We start from the raw sequence: 14639 nt of genomic DNA, 5'->3' as shown, positions 1-14639 counted from the left end.
TACTAAAGAACTTGGAGACAGGCTTTAAATCACCACACAGAACATAGTAAGCTGAAAATAATATTATGGGATGCAGATGGAATATATTTTTTGTCGTCTCAAAATTTGAATTGGTATGGCAGAGACTGCTTATTGTCCATGCCTATCCTTCCCCCAAGTATCTTGCCTATCTGCTTCCAAAACACAGGAACTCTGACTGCAAGAAGGCCAATGTGATCAGAACACAGGAAACAAGGGTAATTGTGGTAGTAGATGGGATCAGAAGTGATGGGGGGCCAGGTCGTATGTGGCTTTACAGGTCATTGAAAGACTTTGGTTCTTATTCTGTGTGAGTTAAGAAGCACTGGAGATATTTAAGCAGAGGGGGTCCCATTATCTGGCTTAGATTTTGAAGAAGATTACTGAATCCTATATTGAGAATAGGCTATAGGGAGCCAAAGGAGAAAGCAGGAAGATCAGCTAGAATGCTATTAAAATAATGCAGGTGAGAAATAATGGCTCAGATAAGGGTGTTAGCAGTGCAGGTGGTGAGAAGTTGTCAGATTCTGGATATAATTTGAAAGAAACTTATATAGGACCTGCTAATTAATTGAATATCAGTCGTGAAAGAAGAAAGTCAAGGATGACTTTGGGGTTTTTAACCTGATCATCTGGAAGGGTGGGGTTGACCCTAGCTGAGATGAAGAGGAACAATGTGAGGGGTAAGAGGGATAGAATCAGGGCTTTGGATATGGGCATAGCAAGTCGGAGATTTCTATTAGGTATCTGCTATGGTTTGAATGTTTGTGTCCTTCAAAAATTCTTACGTTGAAATTTAATCACCAATATAATAGTGTTACATGAAGGTGGGGCCTTTAGGGGGTGATTAGATCATGAAGGCTCTGCCCTCATGAATGGATTAGTGACCTTGTAAAAGAAGTGTGAAGGAGCTCTACACTCCTTTTTGCTTTTCCGTTTCCTGTGCCATGTAAGGACACAGCATTCATCCTTTTTGCTCTTTTGCCCTTCTGACCTACCATGTGAGGAAATAGTGTTCCTCCCCTGCAGTGGACACAGCAAGGCGTCATCTTGGAAGCAGACAGCAGCCCTTACCAGGTATTAGATCTGCTAGTGCCCTGATCTTGGACTTCCAAGCCTCCAGAACTGTGAGAAATAAATTTCTATTATTTATAAATTACCCAGTCTCAGCTATTTTGTTATAGCGCCATGAATGCGCTAACACAGTATCTAAATGGAGATACTCAAGGAGGCAGTTAGATAAGTCGAGTTCAGGGTAGAAGCCCAGGCTAGAGATATAAACTTGAGGGTTGTCAGTAACTAAATGAAAATGTATAAGGGAAACGTGTGTATGTGTGTGTATATATATATATGGCTGGCTCCTCTGGATTAGAAAACTCCACCTATTCACTGGCAAAAGCTGAGCACCTGCCCAAGTGCACTCAGCTCCTCTACAAAGTGTACCCCCGTCCCTGGGGAGTCGCTTCTAAACTTTAAGGACTTTTTGTTAGTCTTTCCTATGAAGAAGTAGGATTTATGATACAATTGAAGTTTTTTTTTTAATACTAAAATTTCAAATACCAAGTTACTAACTTGTATTACTAAAATTTCAAAAGACAGCCAGGTGCAGTGGCTCACGCCTATAATCTCAGCACTTTGGGAGGCCGATGGGGGCAAATCACCTGAGGTCAGGAGTTCGAGACCAGCCTGGCCAACCTGGCAAAACCCCATATCTACTAAAAATACAAAAAAATTAGCTGGGTGTGGTGGCATGCACCTGTAATCCCATCTACTCGGGAGTCTGAGGCAGGAGAATCACTTGAACCTGAGAGGCAGAGGTTGCAGTGAGCAAAGATTGCACCACTGTACTCCAACTTGGGTGACAGAGTGAGACTCCATCTCAAAAAAATAAAAAATAAAATTTCAAATGGCTCTTGCAATATTAAGATAAAGCAAAATGGCAGGAGAGAAGTGGGTGGGTCACAGAATTTACTTATATCAATATATACATGCCCAGCCCAGACAAAATGACTTCACAATACTTCACTTACAAATTAAATGTGCTAATTAAATTCCAAAAGCTTATTGTTTTAAAGTGGTTCTTATTACCAAGCATTGACTTTATCATTTCTGAAGTATAAAAAATATGCTGAATTTATCCATTAAGTGTAAAGATTCCCTCTAAGTAGATCTAAGTATAGAATATTTGGTTATTAGTTCTTAACATTTTTTTTCCTGAAAATATCTATATTTTGTGAGATTTTGCCATAATCATGATGAATTCCTCATAGATCACACTCAGCAGAGTATGTGCTTCAAGTTATGGCTCCAGATGTTGGATTGATTTGCACTGATTCTCTTTCTTCATGTGCATTGTGATCAATGACATTCAGGAGGCTGAACAGAGTGAGACTCACAGGCCTATCTAATGATTAATACAATAAAATCAAGTAGCTAGAAATCTAAGGCAAGATGGATGACTGGAAATCAAAGAAATATACGATATCAGCATTTACTTACCTGGGGCAGCACTGGGTGTCATATAAGCTGGTAAGAATTTAGCTAAAAAATGTTTGGTAGATTTGGATAACTACTAAATATTTGGAAATTAGACAATACGCTTCTAAATAGCCCATTGACCAAAGAGAGTGCCTCAAGAAAAATTTAAAAGTACTTTGAACTAAATGAAAATGAAAATGGAACATATTCAAATTTGTGAGAAGCTGCTAAACCAATGCTTAGTGGGAAATTTATAATATTAAATGCAAATATTAAGAAAAGAGAAAAGTCTAAACTCAAGTTTCTCCCTTAAGAACTAGAGAAAGATGAGCAAATTACATTTAAAACAAGTAGGATGAAGGAAATAACATTCGAGTAGAAATTAATGAAATTAAAACAAAAACAAAGAAAATCAATAAAACCAAAAGCTGGTTATTCAAAAAGATCAATAAAATTGATAAATCTCTAGTCAGGCTAACCAAGAAAAAAGACACAAATTACCAATATCAGGAATGATAGAAAGGGCATAACCACTGACCCCACAGACACTAAAAGGATAAAAGGGAAAATTATAGACAATTGTATGCTCATAAATTTGATAATTTAAGTGAAAAGAACCAATTCCTTATCAGGCACAAAAAGCACAAACCATATAAAAAACTGATAAGTTGTTCTTCATCAAAATTAGATTTTTTTCTTCTTTAAAAGATACTGTTAAAAGACAAGCCACAGACTGGAACAACATATTGACAAAATACATAGGTCTGGTATCCAGAATATGTAAAGAACTCACACAATTCAATAATAATAACCCATTAAATTTTTGAGAAAAGATTTCTACAGATACCTTATCAAAGAAGATATAAAGATGGCAGATAAACACATGAAAAATACTCAACGTCATTAATCAATATGAAAATGCAAATTAAAACCACAGTGAGATACCATTGCATACCTATTAGAATGGCTAAAGAAAGCAAACAAACAACAAACTGACAATATCAAGTTCTGACAAGGATGCAGAGCAACCAGAACTCTCCGAATGTTTATGTCGGCAGGGATGCCAAATGGCGCAGCTATTTTAGAAAAGAGTTGACCAGTTTCTTAAAAAGTTGAACATACAACTGACCATACAACTCAGCAATTCTACTTTAAGGTTTATTTAAGAGAGATCAAAACAAAACAAAACAAAAACTGCACTTGAATGTTTATAGTGTTTTTAAACCATAATAGCAAAAATCTGGAAATGACCCATCAGCCAGTAAACAGAAACTGTGGGACATCCATACAATGGAATATTACTAAGCAAAAAAAGAACAAACTACCAATACATGGATAAAATTAAAATGCATTATGCTAAATGTAAAAAAGCCAGATTCGTGCTGTATTATTCCATTTTGTGACACTTTGGAAAAGGCAAAGCTACAGGATAGAACACAGATCAGTTGTTGCCAAGTCCTAGGGATGGAAGATTGGATTTCAGAGTCACTAGGGAACTTTTTTATGGGGATTGAGATGTTCTGTATCTTGATTGTGGTGGAAATTAAGTGACTGTGCATTTGTCAAAATTCAAAGAACTGTGCATCTAAAACAGATGTATTATATGTAAATTTTATCTCATACAACTAGATTTTTAAAGAAAGAGCAAACAGTATGATATACTGATTCCAAGGAACACCATTTAAATATAAACAGAAAGTGAAATGTTGGAAAGAGATAGATCATGGAAACACTAACCAAATAAAAAGATAGTCTGGCTTTACTAATATCGAAGTAGACTTGCTTTAAGCCAAGCAATGAAAAAGGGACACAACATAATGAATAAGGAAGGTAATTCTAAATCTACAATAATTGTTGGAGTTTGTAGTATCCTCTCAGCAACTAATAAAACAAGCGCAAGCACGCGCGTGCACGCACACACACACACACACACACTCACACAAATCAGTAAATGTACAAAAGATTTAAACAACACATAACCTGACCTAACGGAAGCTTATAGGACATTATATTCAACACATAACCGACACATAACAACACATAACCTGACCTAACTAAAGTTTATAGGACCTTATATTCAACGGTTGCAGAATGCACACTCCTTTCAAGTGCACAGGGAATGTTGACCAAAATAGAACACAGTAAGTCTCACAAACTTTAAAGTATTGAAATCATATGATGTATATTCTCTGTCTGCTGCAGGATTAAACTAGGAAGCAATAATAGATAACTAGCAACCCCCAATTGTTTAATCAAAACTTTCTAAGTAATCTGTAGGTCAAAAAAATCGCAATGGAAATTAGAAAATACTTTAAACTTTAATTAAAATACAACAAAATTCAAGAGATTTGGCTAAAGTAGTGCTTAGAGAAAAATTTAGATCTTTAAATATCTACAATTAAAAAGAAGATTTTCAATCAGTGATCTAAACTTTCATCTCAAGAAGCTAGCAAAGAACAGTGATTTAAGCCAAATAAGTAGAATGACCAAATAAAAAGTAGAAATAAATAAAATAGAAAACAAATGGGAAATAGAGAAAAATCAATAGAAGCCAAAGGGAGTCTTTGAAACAAATAAGAAAATCGATAAATGTCTAGCAAAGTAATGAAGAGAAAAGAGAAGAAACACAAGTAATATTAGAAATGAAAATGGGACGATACTACAGACTCTGCATACCTTTAAAAGAAGAGCATATCATGGCCGGGTGCGGTGGCTCACGCTTGTAATCCCAGCACTTTGGGAGGGTGAGGCGGGCGGATCACGAGGTCAGGAGATCGAGACCACGGTGAAACCCCGTCTCTACTAAAAATACAAAAAATTAGCCTGGCGTGGTGGCAGGCGCCTGTAGTCCCAGCTACTCGGAGAGGCTGAGGCAGGAGAATGGCGTGAACCCGGGAGGCGGAGCTTGCAGTGAGCCGAGATTGCGCCACTGCACTCCAGCCTGGGCGACAGAGCGAGACTCCGTCTCAAAAAAAAAAAAAAAAAAAGAAAAGAGAAGAGCATATCATTAAAAATGCCAATAAATTTGGCAACTTAGATGAACTGAACAAACTCTTTAAAAATCACTTTCCAAAACTGGCACAAGAATAAGAAAAAAGATACAATCACTCCAATATCTGTTGAACAAATCAATTTCATAAATAGTTCACAACAAAGTACATTCCAAGATTAGACGGCTTCACTAGCATATTCTACTAAACACTTAAGGAAAAAGTAATATCGACATTGCACAATAAGGAAAGAAAAATAAATGAAAGGCAGAAATATTAGAAATGAGGAGTAAAGTTACCTTTGTGTATGTAGAAAATCCAAAAGAATATACAAACAAAATATAAGAACCAATATTGTGTGTCCATATAGTAGCAACAGTTGGAAAATAAAAGTATTAATTTATTGGATCATAAAAATAGAGGTACTTAAAGATATGCAATACCTTTACACTGAAAAAAATTACAAAATATTTCTGACAGATATTTTTAAAGACTTAAATGAATGTTCATGGATTGAAGACTCAATATTTTTATGTTAACTATTACCAAACTGATTTATCTCGTCAATGCCATCCCACTCAGAATCCCAATAGGTTTTTTATGGAAATTGACAAGCTGATTTGATAATTTGTGTGGAAAGTAAAGGAACTAAAATTGATAATTTTGAAAAAGAAAAACAAAATTGGAAGACTGACACTGCTGAATTTCAGAGCTTATTATAAAGCTATAGTAATCCAGATGGTGTAGTACTAATGTAAGGGTAGACATATAGATTAATGGAATGAAATAGAGTCCAGTAATAAGTCTACACATTTACAACCACTGGATTGATTACATAGGCACTAATGCAATTTAATAGGGAAAGAATGATCTTTCAATAAAGAACTCGAGCAAATCTTGACACTGCTCTCATACCATATACAAAAAAATAATTTTAGATTATTTTAGAGTTAAATGAGAAGGTAAAGATTCTAGGGGAAGAAATGAGAGAAAGTATCTTTATGATCTTGATGTAGATAAAATTTTCTTTACCCAAGTACTAACTATAAAAGAAAGGAATGATAAATTGGACAAAATTAAACTTAGGAGACACTATTTATCCAAGATATTAAGAGAGTGAAAAAGCAAGCCATAGACTGGGAGATAATCTTTGCATTACATGTATCTGATGAAGACCTACTATCCAGAATACTTAATGCCTATAATTAATAACAAAAAGTCAGCCCAATTTTTAAAATGGCCAAGAACTTTAAAAGACACATCATACAAAAGAATTTCTGAATGGATAATTAACATATGAAAAGATGCCCAACATTATTATTCATCAAGAAAAGGCAAATCAAAACCACAATGAGATAACACTACACACTCTCCAGAATAGCAAAAATTAAACTGCCAAATTGAGTGCAGCAATTGCAACTCCCATACATGCTGATGGGAATGTAGTAAGCTATTTTAGGAAACTGGCAGTTTCCTTGAAAGATGAACTTATGCCTACCTCCTGATCCAGCAGTTTCAGTCCTGGGTTATGCTTAAAAGCTATGAGTGTTTTTGCCTGCCAAAAGATGTGTGCAAGAATGTTTCACCGTGGCACAAACTGGAAACAACCAAATATTGATCAATGGAATAAATTTTAAAAGTGCGTGTTCTTATAATGAAAACCAATACAACAACATGTATAAATCTCACAGACATTATGTTGAGTGAAGTAGGCCAGAAACAGGAAAAACTAATCAATCCATGGTCATCCTAATAGTGGTTACCTCAAAGTGTGGTGGTAGTGGTGGCATTGCTAACTAAAAGGGGATATGATAGAGCTCTTTGGAGTGATGAAAATATTGTATATCTTGATCTGAGTGGTGGTTACACTGGTGTATATGAAAATTCATTTGAGCTATACACTTCAGATTTATGCAATTTATGCATTCCATTACATGGATTTTTTTGTACCTCAAAAACAAACCCATCAAACCTAGCAATGATTCTGTGCTCTAGATCTTATGTAACCTCCCCCATGAGTCAGTATCACTGGCTTAGCAGTAAAGGAAAAAAAAATAATAATTTTTTTTTGAGACAGAATTCCGCTCTGTCACCCAGGTTGGAGTGCAGTGGTGCAATCTCAGCTCACTGCAACCTCTGCCTCCCGGGTTCAAGCGATTCTCCTGCCTCAGCCTCCCAAGTAGCTGGGACTACAGGTGTGTACCATCATGACCAGCTAATTTTTTTTTTTTTTGTATTTTTAGTAGAGACGGGGTTTCACCGTGTTAGCCAGGATGATCTCGATATCCTGACTTCGTGATACACCCATCTAATTAATTGTTTTTACAGTAAAACAAAGAAAAGGCAAAACTAGGGGTAAAGGACATGCTAAATTTAAATTTTTCACTTTGAAAAATTCTGCTACATTTTCAACTGCCCTGCAAAGGATATACTGCGCTTCCTTTTAATGAATGAGGAAGGTGAAGTCTGGTAGGGTCTAATGCTTAGCTAAGTAAGATGTGGAGCCAGGATTCAAAACCAAACCCTAATTTACTCCATTATATCAAGAGTACAGTTTTGGTAAGGCCAGGTTAATCAGTGTATTGTCAATACTGTATTCCTTAGAAACAATGGACATCCTAGTTTGAATCTTTTTTTTTTTTTTTTTTTTTTTTGTAGAGACAGGGACTCACTTTGTTTGCACAGGCTGGTCTCAGACTCCTGGCCTCAAGTGATCCTCTTACCTCAGCCTTACAGCTGGGATTACGGATATGAGCTGTTGAATCCTTGAGAAAAACTTTAGAATCCTAGTTAGTGGCAATGTAAATATCATGGATATAAATTCATCGTCTACCTTTGCCAAAGGCATAGTCAGCCTATTTGCATTATACATTAATCTAAGGGGCCCCAAGATGTTTGTCATAAAGAGCTGGTCTGCTTCTCATTCGAAGCCCTGCCCTTGATTAGTTAAGAGAGGGAGTACCATTAAGGAATTTCATGTATGGGGAAGAGGCAAGCAGTACTGACAAGTTTAACCCAGGCCTATGTCTTCTTTCCCACTGGAAATGTTCTTGGATTATGGTGAGGGGCCTTAGCTGAAGCTTGAAACCCTGCAACTAGTCTCAGCTGGGTTTTTAGTCTTCCAGTAAGTCATGAGCGGCCAGTGGGGACCCTGTGGGCTTCAGTTGTTACGTGAATCTGACTATTTCAAATGCTGACAGTGAGAGGAAAAAATGCATTGAGAATAACACACTACTTTAAAATCTATGACTTTTGATGCTGAGAAAATGTAAGGGACTTATTAAGAACACAGCAGGGTTTGAAAATTACTTCTGAAATATCATAATCTTATATCTGTAGATTCACAAACCTAATGAACAAGAAAAATCACTAGATATCTATATTAAAAATTATCTGAAAAAGCCTCTCCCAAACTAGTTCTTATAAATTATATAAGAAAAAGTATATTGATTAACATATTAAACCCATAACAGGGCAGTTCAGTAGCAACACACTAAATGGTGAGGGAGAGCTCGGAGGAGGCTGAGGTTTAGGTTAGGACTCTTACGTGACCTAGATTTGTAAATATGCTTCACGGGATAAACAGTGCATTAATGACATTTAATCATTATCCTGGTTGCAAATCAAGCATCAGCACTAGTAAAATTAAATTATAAATGGATATAATATATATGTATATATACATATATAAATAATCAAGGCAAAAATATATATAAAAATAAAACAAAAAATTAAATTATAAATGGATGGGACAGAATATATATATGTAAATGTATACATAATCAAGACAAATGACAATCAAGACGAGCATTAAAAAACTGAAAAACAAAAACAAACTAAGAAACAAACAGACAATGCAGCTATCACAGAGTGTGTCTCTATGTGAGAGAGTGACTTACTTTAAGGATCATCCAGACAACTCCTTGATGAATTCAAGGAAGTTGCTTATAGACAGTATCTTTATAACCAAGTTCTGTTGAATATTTATTTGTTGAATGTAAGAAGCCCCCACAAGACTGTAATGCCAAAATAAGTGCTGGGTGATGGGGAACAGGTAATTGGCCTTACCATCCTACAGTGTCATGGTAGCTATCTAAGAGGGTTATGCTTAGGGCAGGAGTGTGGGATTTTGCATAGCAAATTGTTCCAGCTGATTCTATTCCTTCAGAATTTTCCTCCATCTATTCTCACATCAGGTGAAGAGGTGACTACATTTCTGGCTCATTGTTTGACGAAGGATTTTTGAAATGAGAATGCTTACTTATAGTTGTCATTTATACTCACAGAAGCCAAAACAAGACACAGAATTTAAGCAATCAATTTCAGTGGAAAGTTAATGACCATTTTGAAAAACCAGTGTTATCTCCATCCTTGTTAGTGACAAGGCCAGAAAACCATTTGACTTTACACCAACAGTCAAGCCCGAGAAGCAAATCAGGAATGCAGTCCCATTCACAATTGCCACAAAAAGAACAAAATACCTAGGAATACAGCTAACCAGGTAGGTAAAAGATCTGTACAAGGAAGACTACAAAACACTGCTCAAAAAAATTAGAGATGACACAAACAAATGGAAAAACATTCCATGTTCTTGGATAGGAAGAATTAATGTCATTAAAATGGCCACTGCCTAAAGCAATTTATAGATTCAATGCTATTCTTATTAAACTACCAATGACATTCTTCAGAGAACTATTAATAGAAAAAAAACTATCTTAAAATTCATACAGAACCAAAAAAGAACCCTAACAGCCAAGGCAATCCCAAGCAAAAAGAACAAAGCCCAGAGGCATCACAGTACCTGACTTCAAACTACACTATAGGGCTATCGTAACCAAAACATCATGGTAGTGGTACAAAAACAGACACACAGACCAATGGAACAGAACAGAGAGCCAAGAAATAAGGCCACACACCTACAACTATCTGATATTTGACAAAGCTGACAAAAACAAGCAATGAGGAGAGGACTCCCTATTCAATAAATGGTGCTGGGATAACTGGCTAGCCATGTGCAGAAGATGAACAGAAACTGGACCCCTTCCTTACACCATATACAAAAATCAACTCAAGATGGATTAAACTCTTAAATGTAAAACCCAAAACTGTAAAAACCCTGGAAGCCAACCTAGACAATACCATTCTAGACATAGGACTTGGCAAAGATTTCATGACAAAGATGACAAAAGCAATCACAACAAAAGCAAAAATTGATCTAATTAAACTAAAGAGCTTCTGCACAGCCAAAGAAACCATCAACAGAGTAAACAGACATCCCACAGAATGGGAGAAAAATTTTGCAAACAATGCATCTGACAAAGGTCTAATATCCAGCATTATAAGCAACTTAAACAAATTTACAAGAAAAAAACAACCCCATTAAAGTGGGCCAAGAACATGAACAGACACTTTTCAAAAGAAGATGTACATGTGGCCAACAAGCATATGAAAAAAAGCTCAATATCACTGATAATTAGATAAATGGAAATCAAAACCACAATGAGATACCATCTCACACCAGTCAGAATGGCTATTATTAAAAAGTCAAAAAAATAATAGGCTGGGCCCAGGGCTCATGCCTATAATCCCAGCACTTTGGGGGCCTGAGGCAGGCAGATCGCTTGAGCTCAGGAGTTTGAGACCAGCCTAGGTAACATGGTAAAACCCTGTCTCTACCAAAAATACAAAATAAACAAATAAATAAATTAGTGGGGCTTGGTGGTGTGTGCCTGTAGTCCCAGCTACTCAAGAGGCTGAGGTGGGAGGATTGCTTGAGCCTGGGAGACAGAAGTTGCAGTGAGCCGAGATGGGGCCACTGCACTCCGGCCTGGGCAACAGAGTGAGACCCTGTCTCAAACAAATAACAACAACAAAAAGTCAAAAAAATAACAGATGCTGGCAAGGTTGCAGAGAAAAAGGAATGCTTACACACTGTTAATGGGAGTATAAATTAGTTCAGCCATTGTGGAAAACAGTGTGGCGATTCCTTAAAGACCTGAAAACAGGAATACCATTCGACCCAGCAATCCCATTACTGGGTATACACCCAAAGGAATATAAATCATTCTATCATAAAGACAGATGCACATGTGTGTTCACTGCAGCACTATTCACAGTAGTAAAGACATGGAATCAACCTAAATGCCCATCAGTGGTAGACTGGATAAAGGAAACATGGTACACATACACCATAAAAAACTAGGCAGCCATAAAAAAGAACAAGATCATGTCCTTTGCAGGGACATGGATGAAACTGGAGGCCATTACCCTTAGCAAACCAACACAGGGACAGAAAACCAAATACCGCATATTACAAGTGGTAGCTAAATGAGAACACATGGGCACATAGAGGGAAACAATACACACTGGGGCCGATCAGAGGGTGGGGGGAGACAGAGTATCAGGAAAAATAACTAGAGAGCACTAGGCTTAATACCTGGGTGACAAAATAATCTGTACAACAAACCCCCATGGCACAAGTTTACCTATATTGCAAACCTGCACATGTACCTCTGAACTTGAAATAAAAGTTAAACAACAACAAACAAGAGAGTTTCACTGGAAAGAGTATCAACTCTTTTAAATCACAATATTAATAAAGTAGATAAGGATACAAATGTTATCTATGGGACTTGACAATTAGCATAAGTGACTTGATTAAAAGCATTCCCATTGGAGTTTAAGTTGGGTAAAAGGCAGATTGCAATGACTTGAAGGGTGAATCCTGGGTAAGAGACTAGGCAGTCAATGTTGGTTTCACATTCCAAAATCTTGACTCAGAGAAGATCATTGTAATGGGTTGAATTGTGTCCCCCAAAAAGTCATATGTCGAAGTCCTAACCCCCAGCACCTCAGAATGTGATCTTATTTTGAAATGGGGTCATTGCAGATATCATTAGTTAAGATGAAGTCATTAGGGTAGGCCCTAATCCAACATGACTTGCATCCTTATAAAAAGGGAAATTGAGATACTGATGCGCATTCAGGGAGAACACCACATGGAAGTGAAGATGGCCATCTACAAGCCAACGGGAGAGGGCTGGAACAGGCTCTGCCTCAAAACCTGCAGAAAGAACTCACCATGCTGACACCTGGATTTTGGACTTCTAGCCTCCAGAACTGTATGACAATAAATCTCTGTTGTTTAGGCCACCCAGTTTGTGGCACATTGTTATGGCATCCTTGGGAAACTAATACAGTAGTGTAGATGCTATATAGAAAAAATGCAGGATTGAGGAAAGCTATTCTCTTCAAAGTGAGGGAAAATTGAATGTGTTTTTATGCTTAAGATAAAAGAACATAGAGGACAGATAAAGCACAATAGATGGGGCAAGATACGAAGGAGATGGGCTTTAGCAAGACGTTTTGCAAGCTCTTAGCAACCTGTGGTAAGAAATGCATTTTACAGCATGACTCAGTATACATGTGCACACACATAATTTAAATAAAACTTTCATTACCCTTACTACTTATAATAATAATAAAATAAAAATGTGAACTAAATACCAAATGTTATTTTTTACTATTTAAATACTACTTAGAAAAATAACCTAATATAGACCATACAAAATCAAAACAAAAGATGAAAATGTTGGTTGTAATAACTAGAGTTGTCAACAATGTTTTAACGGACAGTCCCAGAGGACAAGGCAGAGATGAGCCTTGGGCAGAACAAAGGGCCTGTGTTTCACTGAAAAAGGTACTGAGGAAGGATGCCTGTGGATGAAGCTAGGTTTATATGATGTAAAAAGCTGAGTGTTATCAGCTGCTGGGCATGTTCTCTGGATGAGGAGAGAAGGCCATCTGCTGGAAAGTGAGTGGAGAAGACAAGAGTAGACAAAAAAGGCTGAGAGGAGAATATGACAAAAATGTGTAATAGCTGTGGCTGGGAATAATAAAGGGAGCAAAAAAAAAAAAAAGATACATGTCAACAAGTAGGTGTTCCGGCTTCTCAGGAACTGTTGGCCAGAGAACTGTCATCCTATTGGGAGGAATCAGACCAGCCTTATGATTGCTGCCCTTGTCCAGTCTCTTGCCTCTGTTTTCCTCAGTCACCAATCCTTGGTTCCAAGCACTCTTGGCTTGACCATACTTGCTCTAGGTTGTACCAAGCATGAACAAGGTCTCACTTTCCTTTTATGCCCCCATATAGCTAGAAAGTTGCTAGACCTCAAACCATGCATGCTGTCTGATTATCTTCCCCAAGAACCTATTTACTCAAAGTGTGGTTTATCACAGCATCAGCATCACCTGGGAGCTTGGGGTAAATGGAAAACTCAGGGCCCACTCCAAACCTTCTGAATCAACATCTGCATTTAACAAGATACACACCTGATTCAAAAGATTACAATTTAGGAACCACTGTCCTAGATCACTGGTTCTCAACCTTGACCACATATCAGAATTATCTGAAAAGTTACAAGAAAATGATGTCCAGACTGAGAAGCTCTTGGGGCAGAGCTCAAGACCTGGAGTTCTACTACGCAGCCAAGGCTGAATGCCTGTACCCTTGAGTCTTGTTGCTCATAGTCGATTTAGTTATAAATGGTTGGCATAAATGTCCTCCCAGCTCTCTTATAACTAAATCGGTTATATGATTTAGTTATGAGACCTTGATTGAGCTATCCAATGGGTGAATCTACACTCAGTCTGCTCAGGGGTTGACTAGGCATGGCCTGACTGCCTCATTCATAGTCACCCACCTAACTATATAATCCATTTGCCTTCTGGCCAGATTTATTAAAAAATTACATCATCTATTGAACCACATGTTTTTCTCCCTATAACCTCCACATGCTGATTTATATTCTATCCATGTGGGATCATACAAAAGTAACCTCTGCAACTGGGTATTAATTTTGGAAATGCTCCTGATAGTTTTCCTTTCTTTCCTGGGACAGAGGAGGAAGATGACACTCAGAAAGTGGCAGATTATGATGTAGAGGAGTTTTTTGACTTCCTCTATTATAAAAAGAAAATACATGGGGGTGAGGCAAGTGAGTGAATAGAGGGTGAGAATGGGTGCCATGGGGCTAGGTGGTGGCTGAGGACAGAAAGGAAGTAAAGGGCAAGAAATCCAAGGTGGGTTTCTTAGTCCTTCCTCTCAATTTCACAAAGGAAATCCTCGGGGGATGGTGGGGTGTGACTTAGAAA

Source organism: Nomascus leucogenys, chromosome 13, assembly GCF_006542625.1.
Source record: "Nomascus leucogenys isolate Asia chromosome 13, Asia_NLE_v1, whole genome shotgun sequence".
NCBI classification, from domain to species: domain Eukaryota; kingdom Metazoa; phylum Chordata; class Mammalia; order Primates; family Hylobatidae; genus Nomascus; species Nomascus leucogenys.
The sequence above is the reverse complement of the archived record's forward strand: the minus strand, read 5'-3'. Positions refer to the sequence as shown.